General features: G+C 36.5%; 1 long non-coding RNA gene across 7 annotated transcripts in view; it reads left to right on the forward strand.

The window, feature by feature from the left end:
• The window catches only part of LOC119621742 (uncharacterized), a 472,197-nt gene that overhangs the window by 423,950 nt on the left and 27,428 nt on the right, over positions 1-20,819 (forward strand). For 6 of the 7 annotated variants that reach the window (XR_012093424.1, XR_012093427.1, XR_012093428.1 and 3 more), the window contains 3 exons: positions 6,809-6,912; positions 7,857-8,010; positions 8,373-10,507. This is a non-coding gene — a long non-coding RNA (uncharacterized lncRNA). Of the gene's footprint in view, positions 1-6,808; positions 6,913-7,856; positions 8,011-8,372; positions 10,508-20,819 lie in introns of those variants that run through there. The other variant, XR_012093425.1, reaches the window with a different exon arrangement.

Genomic DNA, 20,819 nt, shown 5'->3' on the forward strand with positions numbered 1-20,819 from the left:
TAGCAACTCTGAAATCTAGCTGAGCATATGTTGTCAGGATTTCCTGCTCTGAACACAAAGAATGTTTCTTACTAGAACTCAGTTTGCCCCCTGAGAACAATTTGCTGACTACAGCTCAATTTCCTCCAGAGTTCTTGACTGCCATCTGAGAAGATCTTTGTTTTTCACAGGAAAGACCCTTGCTTACCACTGAATAGTTTTCTAAGCCTGGTTACTGCCTATAGAAAAGTTGGGGACCCAGACATCTCTTTTCATTTTGAACTTTCTCAGTGCCTTTTAGGCTAAACTGGCAATACTTTGATTAATCCCATTCTCTTAGAAACATGGAGGATTTTCTATAAATCTTATTGGTATTGGCTCCATGTCCCACAGCCACATTCTTCTTTTCTTTTTTTCAAGAATGTTCTACAGTAAGCAGCATAATGACCTCTCATATTTGTGTATTTTATAATCTCACACTTGTAGCTATGTTATGATACATGACAAGGGGAATCAAGGTAGTTGATGGAATTTAACTTGCTATCCAGTTGACCTTAAATAGTGAGATTATCCTAGTGGGCCCAATGTAATCACGAGGATTCTTAGTTGTAGAAGTGAGAGGCAGGAGAATAAGTGGCAGAGTGACATTATGTGAGAAAGACTCAACAGACTTTATTTAGATAGCTTTGAAAAAAGAAGGTGGCCATGAGCCAAGGAATGTGGGCAGCCTGTAGAAGCTGGAAAAGGCAAGAAAATGGATCCTTCAGAAAGAATCACAGTTCTACTAACACATTGATTTTAGCCCAGTGAGGTCAGTTTTGGACTTCTGACCTCTAGAACTATAAGATAATATATTATGTTGTTTTAAGTCACTGTTTGTGGTACTTTGTTACAGTAGCAATACCAACTATTACATTGGTCTGCATTTGGACAACACCTTTAAGCTACCTAGGAACCTTTTGTTCCAATGCAAACTACTATGGCTCAGTCTCTTACATTTAGATACCGGAAGATGTACTCAAATAATTTCATATCAGCATTGATTATGATAGCAAAGTACTGAGAAGAACCTACATGCTCATTATTAGTGGCATGGATAAATAAATTCTAGAGTATTCATACAAGGAATATGTATTCTCAGTTAACATTGGGTAAATATCTATCGTGTTATCATTAGGAAAAAAAGCTCTCCCGGAAAATACAATCTCTGAATCCTCTTATGTAAAATTCAAAAATAGTATACTTTAAAAAATGCTGACACGTGTGTTTTAAAGATGTGAAGAAAAGTAAGAGATTTGCTCAGAATTCATTATAGCATTGGCCCCTGAGGGAAATGTGACCAGGGAGGAGGTACTGGTAATGTTCTACTCCTAAACTAGGTGGTGAATTTCTAAGTGACCATTTTATTATTCCTTAAACTATGCTTTTATATGATATCAGCTTCTTGTACATAAAATTTACAATAAAAATTCAAGAATTAAAAAAAGTAAAACATAGAAAAAAATATGCCAAATGGTTTCCAAAGAAAACTGATGTAGCAATGTTGCTATTGAACAAATAAAAGGCATTATTAGGAAATAAACAGGGGTCCATTAAGCAAAATAAAAATAACAATTCACATAGAAGATATAATATTCCACAGCCTACTTTCTTATTTATTTATTCTTAAATGTCTTCAGTGAATGGGAGATATTGATGAAATGTAAGATTTATAGTCATTTTAGAAAACCAAATACTAATTTTTTTGTTGTCCTTACTTTACTTTGGTGGTAGCAATCATGTGTGTTGAGAGAGACACATAAGAGATGGTGGAGAAATTTCATGTTTAGTAGAATATTATCATGCTAATTAATACAATTTCATAATTTTAAGTAGTTCATTCTGTGAAGGCTTTTTGAAATGGGTAAATTCACAATGATTACAGCTGAATACAATATATATTTTCCTACTAGTTACAAAATAAGAATTAACAACGAAAACACAATGTCCTCTCATAACTTCCCTAAATTTTAAAAAAAGCCAAAGAAGAATATTCTTTTGAAGACTTAGTAAAGCATAACGGAAAAAGAATGCAGGAAATGATGTTAAGAATTTTTGATACTTGATTTTAGAATAAAAATTTTAATACTAATAAACACCAATTTCATACTGAAGACATGTCTTAGGGCTTAGTGTGGACCTCACTTATCTCAGAAAACAGGAATTGGATAGCAGATATCAAATAAATGAGGCAACCAGATTTTGGAGATCTTGATGGTTAAGATTAAAGTTAATATGTCATGTTTTAATTTTTCCTAAATGGAAGCCAGATGATGGACTAAATTATCCTCCCCACCCAACTCCTACCACCTTTCTGCTTGTTTTCTTTGTGCTGCTCCATGGGGCTATGGCATAAGCAACTGTAACTTACACTAGGATGTAGGAGAACATTCAGGAGCATGTGGTTCTCCATCACTGAACAACCTCTGGGGAGTTTTTTGAATGCTGACTCACTCATTATTGCAGCCCCAACATGCAACAGGACACATATTAGATGCTTAGTAAAGAGTTGTTGAGTGAATGGTTGACAAAGTGCATATTAATAAGTAAATAATAATAAAAAGAAATGACTTTCAAAAAGAAGTTGTAATTGCATTACTATTTTTAAACATCACACATTTAAATATTCATTATTGCTAGTGCTGTGAGAGCTTTATTGCAGTCCTGCTACTGGCTTTAGGTATTATCTCATGCAAAACACCTAATTCAGGCAAGAACCAGCCTTGGCAGGTTTTTATAACTATTTTTCCTTGCAGTTCTAATATCTTACACCTCTTTTGACTCACTTGGACTCCTTTTGGGTAGTTTAATATGTATGACTCTGCTTGTTTATTCTATCCTTAGGTAGGAACTAATTTAATAATATTGCCACTTCCCATTTACAAAAACTTACAAGTTAAATGGACTTGACCAGATAAAGCAAGCTAAAAAGGAACAAGATTAGACTTCACAGTGAACACAAATCTGACTAGCATCTAATGTTGTTCTGTGATTTTCCTAGATTTTTGTTCTTTCTTTAGAAAAAAAAAAAAATTTTCACAATTTTCTAATTAATAAAGTAATGCATATTCAATTCAGAAGACAGAAAAGAACAAATAAAAATATACTTAGAATTTCACTGTACACAAATAACTACTTTTAAGGGTTTTGCTATAGCTTTTCTTGGCCTCTCTATCTTTTCATAGATTTACACAATTTATGTTTTTTTACATAGGGCTTCCTTCTTTTATTTATTTAGCAATGTGTCAGCAATGTTTTCATGTCATGAAATATTTTAAACTTGTGAGTAATGCTGATTTTTAAATAATGTATTTAATAATATTTAATAATAGTAAATTATAATGATTACAAAATTCATTTCAGTCAATCCCCTACAATTGAATATTTAAGATGCTTTAAGTTTTCATTATTATTATTATTACTTTTGGAAACAAATTTTCTCCACATATGAAATTTTTATAAAAATCTTGATAATGATGGTTAGGTATACATATTAAGAGTACACACAAGTGGCCTTTTAGCCCTTGTATTTTGTAAAAATCTGTTCTTTATTTTTGGAAGGACAGATTTTCAAATGCTTACCTCAAAATCGTTTCTGACTTATCTGAACTCGGGCATGATGAATGATCATATGATCTTACAAGTTATAACTATATCTTCAGGTCCTTTTTTTCTTTTTCTCTTGGACAATTACTTATGAGAAATTGGGCTAGGCACTGCACAAAAGGGAAATAATTACAATTATAACTCTTGCCCTGAGCACCATTTACTCTCAACCATTGGTTGGTCATCACCAGTTAGTTCAATGAACTTGAGAATAATTTTGTTTTCTGTCCAAGGAAAAGACCACTTGGAATTTTTATTAAAATTATATTCAATGTGTTATTTAATAACAGAAAGTATTTACATTTGTAAAATCCTGAGCCTTCCTATCTGTTCCTGAATCTATTTATAAGCATGATTTTATATTATCTGTAAACATATCATTTTTGAGTATATTCAGGTCATGTAAGTCTTTATTAAAATGTTATCTTTTCTTTCTTTAGGCCCTTTAAATAAATTGTTAATAATCCTCAATTATACTGTCAATTACTCAGTGCTTTCCTGATGCAAGACAGTATGCTGAACATTTTGCATGAATAATTTTTTTTTTTTTTTTTTTTTTTAAGACAGAGTATCACTCTGTTGCCCAGACTGGAGTGCTGTCATGTGATCCCGGCTCACTGCAACCTCCGCCTCCTGGGTTCAAGTGAGTCTCCTGCCTCAGCCTCCTGAATAGCTGGGATTGCAGGTGCCTGCCACCATACCCGGCTAATATTTTTGTATTTTTAATAGAGATGGGGTTTCACCATGTTGGACAGGCTGGGCTCGAACTCTTGACCTCAGGCGATCCACCTGCCTGGGCCTCCCAAAACATGAATAATTTTATCTAACCCTCACAACAACTACATGAAGAGGGAAAAATTATTATCTCTGATGCACAGATGGGGAAATTGAGGCTTGGATAAGTTATATGTCTTGCCCAGAGCAATATACCTAGCAATATACCTAGCAATATACCAGAAGAATTTGAGACCAAGCTGTCTGAAAAAAAATTTTTAAGTAAACTTTTTATTGAAGCATAACATATGTAAGGAAATGAGCAAAATAATAAGTGCACAGCACAATTGATTTCTATAAAATAAACATACTCATGTAATGAACACACAGAATATTACTGGTATCCCTAGGTACTTCTCCTAGGCCCTCCAACTGTCATTAATCCCCTTGGGGATAACCAGTAGTCTAATGTTTGCCACTGTAAACTAGCTATGCCTTATGTGGAACTTCACTTTTCTATGTCTAGATCATTTTGTTCAACATTGTATTTTTGATTCATTGTTGGGTTTAGCTATAGTTTTTTCATTGTTGTGTAGAATTCTATTTTACATATGAAACACTATTTATGTATTCTATAGTAGGTGGCATTTGAGTTGTTTTCAGTTTGGGATTATTTAAATAATGTTACTATAAACATACTTTTCCATGTTTGTTGGCATGTAAATTTCTATCAGGTATGTACTTAGGAGTGGAATTGCTGGGGAGGCATATGCTTAGTTTTAGTATAGATTCCCAGATTTCCAGAGTGACTGCATCCTTTCCCACTTTTCACTGCAGTTTCTGAGAGTTCTTGCTGCTCTGGAACATTTTGCTCTTGTGTTTTTTAATTGATAAGTGTTAATAAAATAGAAAAATGTATTTTTTTCCTGTATGTTCATTTTATATATTTTGCTAAGTATCTTATTTTTCTAAAAAAATACTCTAAAACCATGGCAATATCTCCACCTTTATTTCTAATTTTGTATATTTATACATTATTTATTACACTAAGAGTTTGTCTGTTATTGGTTTAATTTCTAGCAAAATATCTATGAAAATTATTTATTAATTCTATTGTTTCAAAAATCAATATTTTCTTCTTTCATACTTATTCATTTTTACCTTTCCTTAAGCTTATTTTTCAATGTTCATTAGCAGAGTGCTTACCTAATTGATTATTGTTTAAGAGTAAATTGTCTCTGCTGATGGAGTGAGCAGCATAAATCCAGGAGAAATCTGCTGGAGAGATATTGAGTATAAAATATTTTTCATTCAGAGAGAGAGAGAGAGACAGAGACACACAGGGAAAGAAATAAGGAGTTAATTATCCATTTCCTTCCCCAGGACTTTGCCATGTCTGCATGTGTGGATGAAGAGTGTGATTTTAATCTTACAACCAGGAAGGGAGTTAGTCATAGGGAAAATTACAGAGCAGATGATTAAAGATATGGTGGTCTTTTCTGATATCACAGAGTCACAGCCTTTCATCCGACTTCCTCTTATTAAAGACCAAAAACATTAAAAATAAAAAAAGGAAAAAGGAAATAAATATTTTCCCCAATTTTTAAACTTTTGAATTCTGTTTTCTATTATTGGCCAAGGCATTCTAACTGATTTGCTACCCATATCTTTCTTCATTTGTGTTTTGCTTGATGTAACAGGGACAGAGAGCTATGAAAATACCCTCCTTCTGTTGTTTCTGGTTTTTTTTTGGAAAAACTAGTTTTTAATTATGTGATCCTGTATTTTATTATGATTCAGCTTAAAGATTCATGAGTTATAATTTTGTGTCATAAACTTATTTTGTTCTTTTCTATCATATTCTTTTAAAAATACACAATCTACAATTTTTTACCCAGCTTCTTATTTTAAAGTATTATTTTATTACTATGTGAGAATTAATTTACTTTTCTTTCAAATAGTGTTAAAATGTACTTTCTGATATAATGTTGTTAAACAATTGCTTATACTCAATGCTATGTTTACATATTTTCTGAGACTCACTTCTACTGTTCTTAGGCCATAATTTCCCCTTTTATATGTGCAGATAAACCTTAATAGAATACTTTCTTGGTATTTTTTTTCCAGGATAAATAAATAGATGATATTCTTTCAGTTACTTTTACACATGAAACAAAGCTTCAGTGAACATAGAGCATCTGGCTTAAAATTTGTTCCCCTGATGCATTTGTAGCCGTTTTCCCATATTCTGGCATTTGGTGTGGTGCAGAAGTCCCGCCTCAGTGTAACTGTTCTCTTGTGCTAGGTTACATTTTTTACCACCTCTAGGCTGGTTGTCTTTCACTTCTCAGCAGGGTATATCTGGTTTGGTTTTTACTCTTCGGATGTAACCTCTTTAAATGTTTAGATTCAATTCAATTTTTTTTCTACTAATACTTTATTTCAGTATATTTTCTGTTCTATTTTTCAGAATTATTGATCAAATTTGGGTCTCTGTGTGCTGTTCTCCAATTTAATACCTTCTCTGTTGCTGTTTTGTTTTCTTTCTTCTGGAACATGGCAGAGTGCTTCAAGGTGGGTCGCAGATGTCTGACTTAATCTTCTACATTAGTAGGTTTTCTCTGTATTGTTATAACTAATTTTAAATTGATTTTATAAAATTTATAATTATAGGATTTTTTTAATGTTCAATTCCATTTAAATTTTTTCCTATTTGCCCATTCTTCTTTTTTCTTATCACTTTAAACATACTGATCTCACACTGAAAAGACACATTGATAGAAATGAATTTTTGAACTGAGTCCAAAGATTTAAACATCTGGTTATATCCTGATGAAAAAAGAAAGAAGACAATCTCTTTATCATGTCTGTCTTTTGAAGTTATTACTTAAATTTTGTTAAAATAAATTGTGGTTTATTGCATTATTTTCCTCATTTCTTTCACCTCTTCTTGCATCTGTTCCCTTGCTACGGCCTCGCCATCATAGATGGCATGTACTCATTTCATCTTGTCTCTGGGCTTGGCTATGTGACTTGCTTTGGCTGATGACATATGAGCAAAAGTCACAGTTTGTATTCTAAGTGCAAGCCTTGAAGATCTCACATGTTCTTGCTTGTTTTATTTTCTTTCTGGCAGATCATGGAAATAATATAACCATGGGTAGTCTGCTGGTCAGCAGAGCCACCCTAGGTAATTAATAGATATGCAAAAAGAGCTTCCCAGTTGAGCCTAGCCTATGTCAATCAGATTCTAGTAGGTTCATAGATGCATGAGCAGTAAGAAAAGTTTACACTTATTGGAGTGATTTGTTACATAGCAATAAGTAACCAACACAATACATTTTAAAATATTTTCTCTGGTAAATCATTTTCAAAAGTAATTCTTTCTGTGCTTCTTGCTTAATAAAACTTTTTGTAAATCTTACTTTTAAAACGTTATTCTTCTTTGTCTTGAATTCCTCGTTGAAAAAAGATTCATAGATTTTTTTTTTTTTTCTAATTCATCTGTCTTTAAATAGCGATGAGACTTCCTCTTTGAAGATCACAGGTGAGAAGATTAGATGCTTTCTCGGAAGCCCAGAAACCTGATGGGATTGTGGAGTGAGCCAGACCCAAATCAGAACTTCATCCCTGCATGGTTTATTTTGCTGGTTTGGCAAACTTGCCCCACAGGTAAGCAGATCCAGTGTGACAGTATGTTCCTGTGCCAGCTGTTCATGTTTTCAAAGAAGAGATTCTTTGGGGTTTTGTTTTGTGCCTTGAACCCTTCAAAAGCAAATGTCCCAATTCTAACTGGCTTATTACTTGTCCTGCTTCCTGCTCTTCTAAAGAAGTTATCTGTTGCTTTGGGGAAAATTGTCAGCATGGTTCAAGGCATTTTATTTGCTTGATATCCTTGAAAGACACTAGCCAGCTGCTCACAAATCTCACTTCATCTCTCTCTTAGACATTCAGCTAATCTGTATTTTTGTTTCCTCTGCCTGTGGCCATGTGATTGATTTCTCGGGAATATAATGTGATATTGTTATTTCCAGGTCAGGCTCATAAAATCTTTCTACGAACAATTCCCAACTTTCCAACAGAGGCTAAAGAAAATGGAGAAAGTCCAATAACCAAGGATTGCATCTGACCCACTGTAGTATGCAATAAACTTTAACAATTATTGAAAAAGCAGAGATTTTATAAGATTCTTCAGTTAAACAAAGTAACTATACTTGTTGTGAAGATCAAATTCAGAGAGATCTAGACTATGGCAAAGAGTATTACTCACCTTTACTATTAAATCGGACAGTATGTTAGGTCTTTCAACATGACCATCTTTGAATTTAACCTAAATATCTCCATTTTCTGCTAACTGCTACCGCAAGGCAGTGTCCAGTCATTTTTGTGTAGTGCTCCTCCCACTCCCACTCACGCACCCTGTTTAGTTCAGATTCTGATGTCTTTGGATCAATTAATGTGAAAGGAAGGTGTCAGAAGTGGGATGGGGCAAAGGAAGTGCAACTGTGATGCACCAAAATGGCAGGGTGCTCTGGAGTGAGTACTGAAATACAGAGCCGGGGTCCCATTTTGGGCCCAAATGGCTGAGTTTTTGTCCTCTGCAGCACTGAAAATCAGGTCTTGATATTCCTGCCTTGCTCAGTCACCACAGTGGGCACTCACACATGGGTGTGACCTTAGCCAGATCTCTACAGTTGAAGATGGCCATTTGGGAACCAACTGGGGGAGCTATCTGCTGACTGACCATACTCTTGGTGACTAGGCAGTGACTTCTACCAAATTCTAGTTAATCTTACATTTCCTCTCACACACTAGTTTTTCTTCCATTGTTTTCTAATATACTGTTTTTCTCCTCCATGAAAATGTTTAGTATGACTCCTAACAGTTCTCTATTTTTTTTTTTTATTAAAAGAAATTGGCAGTGCTCAATGTCTGTGCAGAGAAGAAGAGGCAGCTTGAGACAAATAACTTTTGATCACCAAATAATTACGTAAAGGGCTGTTGGTTTCTTTTAGTTATCAAATTTTATTGGTATACCTAATGTATTTGACACTTGAAGTAAATCATTTTCAAATATCTTCCCTCTATTCTAGAAAATTATTTTAGTAAATTTCATAAAATGAAATGAGTAATAGTAATGGATAGATTTTTAAATTATGCTTTATATGTATAATCATATAGCTTAGAAATACAAAAAAATTAAAACAAAGCAATTAAAACAAAAATAAATAACACAAGAATGAAACAAGAAAAAATAGAAGGAAAAATAAAGTAATTAAATGGTATAAAAAGAACAAAGTACAATTAATTCAATAATTTTAATAGCTACATAGCAATGAAACTTTGAACTTTTGGTTACAGTCTGATATAATAAGTCATCTATATAACTGGCAATTAATAAATGAATTATAAGAAAAGCAAAATATCTTTAAAGGCTAAAATTTAGGCAACTAGGTCATAGCCTTGATGCAACATTTTATTATTATGATTTGTTTATTATTTTAAAAGCAAGGTAGTTTCTTAAAAAGTTAACCATAAATTTATTATCTGACACAGCAATTTCACTCTGAGATATTTATGCAAGAATAAATTAAAACATATGTCCATTCAAAGACTTGTGCACCAATCTTCATAGCAGCGTTTTTAATAATAGCCAAAAAGTGAAAACAGTTTAATGCCCATCAGTTGGTAGAGGAATTAACAAATGTGGTATATCTATATGTGGAATATTATTTGGCAATAAGAAGGAATGATGTACTGATACATGCCATGACATGAATAAACCTCAAAAACATCATGCTAAGTGAGAGAAGTGAGACGCAAAATATTACATAGTGTATAATTCCCCTTACTTGAAAAGTTCAAAAAAGGCAAATCTGTAGAGTTGGAATGCAGATCAATGATTGCCTCTGGTTGCGGGTAGGAATGAAGACTGATTGAAGAAGGGCACAAGAGATCTTTTAGGGCTGGTGGAAATGCTCTAAAACTAGGTTGTGGTGATGGTTTCACAACTCTAAATTTGTGAAAAATCATTGTATTCTTAAAATGAATGATTCTTTTGCTGTGCAAATTGTACCTCAATAAAGTTGTTAAAAAAGCAAACACATAGCAATTAAAATGGATAAAGTGGAAAGACATTAAAACTCAGTAAAAATTGTATTCATTTGTACTAACAAATATTAGTTTTGGTGTTTTAATTTTTAGCACAAAAATACTAAGTGTTCACATAGAATGACATAATTGAAGTAATTCAAAGTTTTTTTTCATTTTCACTTCACTAATTATTATTTATTTTGAATCTGCTATTGAGACAAGGAAATATGCAGCCAAGGAATTGGAGACACAAACAGGCAACTAAAAGTGACATGGAAGGTTCTGGGCTGTTTGAACTTACACTCAGATGAGTACACAATGCTGAAGCTGCCCGTGTTGGCAGACTTTATAACTGACATTTTCATGAATTAGCTTTATGGTAGAACATAATAATTATTAAATGACAAGTAATTAAAATATTCTCATTTAAACTCCACGTGTATATTATTAAAACACAACTGTTTCCACAGCAAGTGTTTACAACTTATAGTATATCATATTAATAGAACAGAAGTGAAAGAAAACATTTCAGTAGATGTAAAAAGTATCATTTTAATTAACATTTGTTAGTAAATATTAGCTTATTGACAACCCGATTTAAATGTAATATAATAGGAGTGGATGGACATGGTTTCAACATACTAAAAACAGTTTTGCCTCAAAGGAAAGCTAACATTCTGCTTAACGTTCATTCACTGAAAAGCATATTTTAACTTGTGTGATGATACTTGGCAATACAATTAGAAAAAAGCAAAAGAAAAAAGAGTATAAGATGTAAGATATATATGCATGAAGTCCAGATTCTAAGATTAGATTGTTAACCCAGAAAATCTAAAAGAATGAATTTAAAAACTTAGGGGAGAGGAGGTCAAGGTAGCTGACTAAAAGTGGCTAGTGTACACTGCTCTCATGGAGAGCAGCGAGTGGTGCGTAAACACTAGCTCCTCAACTGGATGGTCCAGGTGGACACACTGGGATTCTTAAAGGAAGTAAGGCAATCCATGGAGAACAAAGAAGAGTGAGTCAGGACAGCCGCCCAATTGGGATTGGCATGGCGTCAGGGGAAGACTCCCCACTGTGGGGAAACTGAGTGAGTGAGACCCCCTCCCTGCCCCGAACACAACTTCCGCCACAGACCTTTGTAACCATAGTGTCAGGAGATTCCCCCATGATGTCACCCACTGGGACCTCCACATTGACAGAGAGCTACTTGGAATCTGGGCAGAGCTGCTGCTCAGGCACATGTGGAATCTCAGGGGCCTTGGATCCCTAGGTACCCGGCACCAGCACCTGCAGCTCTGGCAATGGGGGAGGTCAAAGTCCCTTGCATATGTCCAGGATAGGGGCTGAATCCACAAGACTGACGAATGAATTGACTGCAGGCCTCACCTCCACTGCACCTCACTGGACAAGGGCCTGGGACTCTAGAATGGCCAGGTCAGCCCTGCCTGAGCTCACTGACCGGTAGCAGCCTGGCACTTTCCTGGGGTGAAGCTCCCAGAGGGAGTAGGCAGACCTATCAGTTATGCTGCTTTGCAGCTCCTGCCCCTACTGCCCTCAGGCTCTGGAGGAAGTGAAGTGATAAAGGACTAATTCAGGCCCCCAGCACAGAGCAGCTGCCTTACAGAAAAGTGGCCAAACTGTTTTCCACATGGGTTCCTGCTCTTCAGTGAGCAGGCCCTCAGCACAACCTCCCTATCCCATCCTGAACACTTGAGTTGGTGGCAGCTCTGTGTTTCTTTGGGTTGGAAATCCTGGAGACAAACCACAGCCCCTCTGACATTGCAGCTGCAGTGGTACCACCCTTACCGCTCACCGGCTGGGGAAAGAACAAAGGGCCTGGACCTGTCACCGCTACCTCCAGCACACCACAGCCACAGACCCTCTTCTCTGTGAACCCCCTCACACTACTCTTCACAAGATAGGGCCCCCAGATCATAACTGCAGAGCAGCCACTTCACTCCCGACTGAGCATTCCCGCTGGTAGTGGCTCTGTGTTTCCCTGGAGTAGAGCTTCCAGAGACAACTGACAGCCTCTTTGCCATTACCACTGCAGCAGTTCTACCCTTGCTGACCTAAACTGGGGAAAGAATAAAGAGCCTGAGATCTTTACCTGTGCCTCCAGCATGCCACAGTCACCATACACGGAGGAGTTCAGTCTCTCTTCCCTGTGAGTCTCTGACTCCCTACTCTTCATCAGGCAGGGCCCCCAGCTTGGGTCAGGAGTGCAGCCACTCCTCAGCCCCAAGCTGAACATTCCCATTGACAGAAGTTCGGTGTTTCTGGGGTGGATCTCACGGAGGCAAGTGAAGGCCTCTCTGCCACTGCCACTGTGCTGGTACTGCCCTTGCTGCCCTTGGGCTGGGGAAGGAGCAAAGACTCTGATTGCTTTACTCACACCTCCATCCCACCACAGCCATCCTAAGGAGAAGAGACCAATCTGTCTTCGCTGTGAGCCCCCACCTCCCCTGCTTATCACCAGGCAGGGTCCTATAGCTTGGGCCACAGTGTAGTCACTCCACCCAAGGCTAATTGATCTGATTGGTAGTGGCTCTGCATTTCTCTGGGGTGGAGCACCAGGAGATAAGTGAAAGGCCCTCTGCCATTGACACTGCCAAGTTTCCTTCTCCTCTGCCTGCAAGCTATGAAGGGAACATAAAACCTGAGCTTACCTTACGACTGTGGTATGCAGCCCAGGAACACCAAGCCAAAATCTGCCTCCAGCACTCGAGTGGGAGAGGAGGCCACACTCTCAGAGAACTGAGAGGGAGCATGGCTACAAACATGAGGAAATTCAGAGAAGCCAAGTGGCTGAGCAGCAGCTTCCCTATTGGATGGTGCGCCTAACCACCATTTACTGGATCACAGCCAAAAAATCAGCCCCAAAGTCACTTCGCTAATATTATTCCCTCACCCCATGAAACCAAAGACAAGACTTCAGCTACAAATAAAGTCCCAGCACAAAACCTTGTCCCTCTGAAAACATCCAGAAACAAAGTCAACAAAGACCATACTAAAATTACTCCACAGTTAAAGGAACATTAGCCTACACAGATGAGAATGAATGAGGGCAAGAACTCTGGAAACAGAAAGCTAGAGTGTCTTCTTTCCTGCAAATGACCACACTAGTTTCCTAGCAGTGGTTCTTAACTCAGCTAAAGTGGCTGGAATGACAGAATTCAGAATATGGATAGGAATGGAGATCATTAAGACTTAGGAGAAAGTTGAAACCCAATCCAGAAAATCTAAGGACTGCAATAAAATGATACAGGAACTGAAAGACGAAATAGCCATTTTAGGAAAGAATCAAACTGATGTGATAGAGCTGGAAACACACTATAAGAATTTCATAATACAATTTGCAAATATTAACAGCAGAACACACCAAGCTGAGAAACAATTCTCAGAGCTCAAAGCCTGCTTCTCTGGACTAAATCAGTCAGACAAAAATAAAGAAAAAATAAAAAAGGGTGAACAACATCTCTGAGAAATATGAGACTATGTAGAAAAGCAAATCTAAGACTCACTGGTGTCCCTGAAAGAGGGAGAGAAAGCAAGCAACTTGAAAAACATATTTGAGGATATCAATGAAAATTTCCCCAACCTCGCTAGAGAGGCCAGCATTCAAATACAGGAAGTGCAGAGAATCCCTGTGAGATCCTATACAGACAGGATGACCATCCCCAAGACACACACTCATCAGATTCTCCAAGGTCAAAATGAAAGAAAAAAATGTTAAAGGCAGCTAGAGAGAAGGGGCAGGTCACCTACAAAGGGAAGCCCATCAGACTAACAATGGACCTTTTAGCATAAACCACACAAGCCAAAAGAGATTAGAGCCTGTATTTAGCATGCTTAAATGAAAGAAACTCCAACTGATAATTTAATATCCAGTCAAACTAAACTTTATAAGAGAAAGAGAAGTAAAATTCTTTTCAGACAAGCGAATACTAAGGAATTCATTGCCACCAGACCTATTTTACAAGAGGTCCTTCATGGAGTGCTAAACATGGAAATGAAAGACCATTATTGGCCTCCACAAAAACACAATTAGGTACCTATACTGTTGGCATTATAAAGCAACTGCACAATCAAGTCTGCATAATAATCAGGTAACATCATGATGACAGAATCAAATCTGCACTATCAATATTAACCTTGAATGTAAATGGGCTAAATGCTGCAAATAAATGGCACAGAGTAGCAAGTTGGATAAAGAAACATGACCCAATGCTATGCAGTCTTCAAGAGACCCACCTCACATGCAGCCACACCCATAGATTCAAAGTAAAGAAATGAAGAAAAATCTAACAAGCAAACAGAAAACAAAACAAAACAAAAAGCAGGAGTTGTTATTTTAATTTTAGACAAAACAGACTTTAAACGAACAACAATCAAAAAAGACAAAGAAGGGCATTACATTGTGGTAAATGTTTCAATTTAACAAGATTTAACTGTCCTAAATATATATGCACCAAACACAGGAGCACATAGATTTATGAAACAAGTTCTTAGAGACCCACCAAGAGACTTAAGTGTGGAGGGTAAGAGGAGGCTGAGGATCAAAACACTACCTATTGGATACTATGGGTATCACCTGGTTTACAAAATAATATGTACACCAAACCTACACAACATGCAATTTATTTATAGAGCCAACCTGCACATGTACTCCTGAAATTTAAAAAACAAAAAGTTAGAAAAAAATTAGATGCTGGGAAAATTCAGAGTCACAGCTCTTTTTAAAACTTTTAATAAGGAAAATGTTTTTCCATATATAAACAATAGCTTATTAGAAAACATAAATGAAAAGAATCACCAACAAAGTAAACACAACTGACATTTTTTTGGGGAAAAATTTCAATACTTCTGGCAGAAACTTTCCTTGATTTAAAAAAAGGTCAAACAATATCATGGCAGTCCAAATCAGATCATTTAAATGAGGAAAAAATTAGGGATATATATTCAACAAAATAGTCATAGACCATGGAAACAAAAAGTCCCTAAAAATGTTAATAATGTTGATTTTTATTGTTTTCACCTTTGTTTTCCAGTTTATGCACCCAAGATTTTCCTTTGCACCTCAGAATGCTTTCTTTAAAATGTCCTTGCTTTCTTAATTTTCTGAGTTGCTACTTTCTCATTTTCCTTGCTGATTATAAAACAACTGAAGGATAAGAAACACATGTTTTTCTATATCTGTTTTTAATTAAATGTTTGGTAAAACTGAGATGATTGTAATTACTCTTTTGTTATCTTCAAGAATCTACTCAAGTTTCCTCAGTTTCTCAGATAATTCTTGGGCAACAAACAAACAAGAAAGATGACGTCTTATTATCTGGTGTCTGGCTAGCTGATTTAATAACCTAGAAGACAGCGTTTGAAGAACACAAACTCTAAAGTCCTTCACTTTCCAAAAAAGTTTCCCAAATTGTTTACCATTGCCTTACCTTATTCAGTCATCTCTGACGTTGTCACCCTTAGGGTAAGACGTATGTGTTCATAAGGAACAATAACGTCCTTCAGGAAATCCAGTACGCCCTACAATTTTACCTAAAACTTTGTTGTTGTTGTTTTCTGTCCATTTTGCCCTCTAGGGAAATGGATCTCTTGCTGTTTATCAGTTTCTGAAGGTTGTTATTAATCTCCCCTCAACCCAAAATGGAAGGACTTTGCCTAAATCTTAGAATCAGAACCTTGGCTCCAGTAATAAAGACTTTCAATATCTTTATCTGCCATTGAGTCTTACCTAACGAAATAGAGCCTCCAAAGTGGGAATTTGAAATGTTTTAGAATCTTTTTTTTTTTCTTTTGACATAGTGATTGGTGGGATGCTACAGGCAGTTAGTGGTTAGGATCCAGAAATGCCAGACATCTTGCAGTGAGAGGGATAGCCTATACAAGGAAGAATTCTCACATGTTCTGACTAACATTGGATGTTATTACAGGTGAAAACTTTGGAATCATGTGAATCTCAACCTGTGTTTTACATATATATACATGAAGTGAGTTTTGTATGCTTTATTTTTTCACTATTTGAAAAATGTAACTGTTTGTTTTCTATTGTTGTGTAACAAATCATAGGCACTTAGCAGCTTGAAAAAACATGCATTTATTATCTCACATTTTCTATGGGTTATAGGCCACTAGTTTGGACACACTTAGCTGAGTCCTCTGCTCAAAGTCTCACATAGCTGCTATTAAGATATTGACCAGAGATATGGTCTCATCTAAGGATTAAGTTCTCTTCTGAGTTCACATGGTTGGTGGCAGAATTCATATCCTTGCAGCTGTAGAACTCATAGCAACTTGCTTCTTCAAGGCCAGCAATAGAGATAACTCTGCTGCTTCCAGTCTCTCTGATCTCTAGACTTTCATCTAAAGGGCTGGCCGGATGAGGTCAGGCCAAGTCAAGATCATATCTTTCTTAATGAACTCAAAATCAACTTTGAGAAACCCTAATGACATGTATTAAATCCTTTCATTTTTGCCACCTGGTGGGCAATAATCACTGGATTGATATCTCATCAACTTTGTCATAGTCTATTGGTTAGAAGCAAGTCTCAGGTTCCACCTACACTCAAGAGGAGGGGATTGTAAAGAGGTATAACTAATTGGGAGTCACACTTGAGTGTGTCTGCAGTAACAACCATTGCATAAATCAAGGAAAGATTGAATTTTGCTTTGCATGAACTCTACTTAAAGTTGTTCACCATTTTGAAGAATGAGTTTACCAGTAGCACTTCTCATAGCAGTCTACACTTACAGATGCTCTAGTCACCATGATTCCACATAGAAATGCAAACATCTGACTACTTCACTTTGTCTTTTAGAGTACAGAGCTTTACATAGAGAAACATTTAGTTTTATATAAATGACCCTCTCTTGTTTTCTTTATATTATAACTAATACATTGCATTCCCTTTTTGAAATAACATGCATAGGTAGTTTATGTTACCTACAGGTTTAATTTCCAAACAGTGAGTGCAGAATTATAAGTTATCTGTTGGTCTAATTGGGCTGAAACCATTGTGATAGGTAGGTAAAGTGGGCTAAAGACATGAATAGACAATTCTCAAAATAAAATAAACAAATGGCCAGCCAACATATGAAAAAATGCTCAACATAATTAATGATCAGGGAAACGCAAATCAAAACCACAATATGATACCACCTTACTGCTGTAAGAGTAGTCGTAATAAAAAAATCAAAAAACAATAGATGTTGGCATGGATGTGGTGATCAGGGAACACTTCTACACTGCTGGTGGGAATGTAAACTAGTATAGCCACTATAGAAAACAGTGTGGAGATTCTTTAAAGAACTTAAAGTAGAACTACCATTCGATCCAGCAATCCCACTACTGGTTATCTACACAGAGGAAAAGAAGTCATTAGGCAAAAAAGATACTTGCACACGCATGTTTATAGCAGCACAATTCACAATTGCAAAATCGTGGAACCAACCCAAATGCCCATCAATCAATGAGTGGATAAATAAACTGGAATGTATAGATGATGGACTACTACTCAGCCATAAAAAGGAATGAATAAACAGCATTTGCAGTGACTTGGGTGAAATCAGAGATTATTATTCTAAGTGAAGTGACTCAGGAATAGAAAATCAAATATTGTATGTTCTCACTGATATGTGGGAGCTAAGCTATGAGGACACAAAGGCATGAGAATGATACAATGGGTTTTGGAGACTCTGGGGGAAGGTTGGGAGGAGTATGAGGAATAAAGACTACAAATATGGTGCAGTGTATACTACTCAGGTGATGGGTGCATCAAAATCTCACAAATCACCACTAAAGAACTTACAAATACCACCTGTACCCCAATAAGTTATGGAAATATAAAAATAAAAATTCAAAAAATTCTGCCTTTCTTTTTTACATGAAGAAACTTAGAATCTTTTAGCCATAATCCCAACCCATTAGCACAGACTAATTTATCAGATTAATTTGAAAGCATAGGAAGCCTGAACCTGAGTGAATTAAGTAAAATAGCTAAATTGTGAAACTGGCTAGAGAAGAAGCTATACACAACTAGGTCAGCAAAGCAATAGAACTTATGAGTTGTCTGTCAGCTGTGGGCTTCTCACTCAAACAAGGAACCTGGGAAGTAGACACCCAATGTGGCAGTTGCCAGCAGATATGGAAGACTTATAAAAGACACAGTCATGGACTTCACTCTTGGCTTAGGGTGACCCTAATGATAAAAACACTAATTCTACAACATGAAATGTGTTATTTATTGACTTTCTTAAGATAACCAACTTATTCTGAAACTAAACCAATAATTCGTATACCGATGCTAATTGACTGGGATTATTAAAAGGCTATTTTCCCCAAAATTAAAAAAAAAAAAAAACTTTTTAGTATGTCCCTCTCCCTCTTTCATTCCCTCTCTGTTTTTCTTTCTTTCTTTCTCCCTTTCTATCCCCTCTTCTGTCTTTGGAAATGTCAACAGAATGTTGCTAACAAGTTGACACTCAGGTCACATTAGGCACAATACACTGATTGCATAACAAGGCTGTCAATGGTTTGGGCAGACAGAGTAACTAGGGACATCTTTCTGAAAGCAGCAGTTGCTCATTACTGCAATGTTTTAGTGCTCATTGCCATCTGCCCGAAGTTCCAGGGCACCTGCGTGAGTGGCCCCTTTTCACTCCCTTGAGAGATCCCTGTTCCTACCCAGTGGTATTATCTGCCTTACTCTTTGAAGATGCTGGATATTTGTAGGGCCAAACATTGGGAATTCGTATGTGGAGAACAGGGGTCAGTACTTGAAGAAATAATTTCGTACACTGCAGGACCAAGGCAATAGTTTGGAAAGGCTTCACAATAAAATAAAGTACTGTGGAATTTTCAGTCACAAATTATCATATTTAACTTGAATAAACCTCAGCAAAGGTGATAACATCATTATAAGATTTAACAATAGACATTCAAATCTCATTTCTTGAGATTTGGGTAGCTCATCACTTAATAATGGATATTGTGGTGAACAGAGTGGCTGAATATGGCCATGACACATGGCCTATTGGGTAGAGGATTTTGATCTGAAATAGCCTTGTTAATTGCATTCTGTATCAGTTTAAAAGGTTAGAAAATTTCTGTAAAGCCAAACATTCTAGTCACTTTCCAAATGTAAGCTTAACTTCTGAATACGAATTTATAGATTATTTAAACCTAGGAAAGAGAATGCGAAGCAATTACATTTGACATAGTCATTTTTGCTTCTATGCAATTTTCACACTTGAAAAATGCATTGCAGCTGTGCATGGATGTCATTCTAACCCCCAGCTTTTTCTAACAGCCACTGCGTGTTTTTGTTTTTCTCTGCCCCTTATCTTCCTACTGACGATAATTTGGAAGGTAAAGAAGAGACACATATGTTGCAGGAGCAACATATGATAATGACGATTTTTCTTTTTGTCTTGAAAAAATGATAACGGTGATTTTTGGCCTTGTTTACGATTGTCTGCCTGTGGTACTGAATACCATTAGGGGATGGCCTCTAACAACATAATTCTGACCATGTCACTTCTTTTTTCAAAGGCGTACAATGGCATTACACCTCAGCCAGAGAAGAAGCCCTTAAGGGATCAGGTGCCTCATTTCACCCATGGGCTGTTCCAGCATTTCCAGCCTCCTCACTCCTGACACACACAGGCACGTGCTCTCTGTGGAGTCTTTGCACTTCTGCTTTCCCTCCTGAAATGCTCTTCTTCTGGGTGTCTTCATCCTACCTCCCTCAGCTCTTTCATCTTGTTTAAAAAATGTCATTTTCTCAGTGAGACCTTCCTTGTCTTACTCAGTTTGGGCTTCTCTAACAAAAATACTATAGACTGAGTGGCTTAAGCAGCAGAAATTTATTTCTCACAGTTCTAGAGGCTGGGAAGTCTGAGATCAGGGTACCAGCCTGGTTGGATTCTCAGTTTAGAGACAGCCATCTTCTCATTGTATCTCACCTGGTGGACAGCAGAGAGGGAGGAAGCAAGCTCTCTCACGTCTCTTCTTATAACGACACTAATCCCACTCATGATGGCTCCATCCTCATGACCAAAGGCCTTGCCTCCAAATAACATCACATTGGGGATTTGGCTTCAACATTTGATTTTGGGGGTGGGGGACAAAAAATTCAGTCCATAGCATTCCTAAGTGATCCTGTTTAAATTTTCTACCTAATCTCTTCTGTGCTTAAATTTATCTCCTTACTGTTGTTTATCTATTGCCAGTGTAACCTATCTATGTATTTATCTATTAATCACCTATGTATGTATGTATGTACTATGAATGTGTGTGTATGTATGTAGGTATGTATGTATCTACCTGTCTAGTTTATCTAAGTTGCTTCAGAAATAGGAAGCTCTTTGAGGAG

Source organism: Chlorocebus sabaeus, chromosome 7 (genome assembly GCF_047675955.1).
Source record: "Chlorocebus sabaeus isolate Y175 chromosome 7, mChlSab1.0.hap1, whole genome shotgun sequence".
Lineage (NCBI taxonomy): Eukaryota > Metazoa > Chordata > Mammalia > Primates > Cercopithecidae > Chlorocebus > Chlorocebus sabaeus.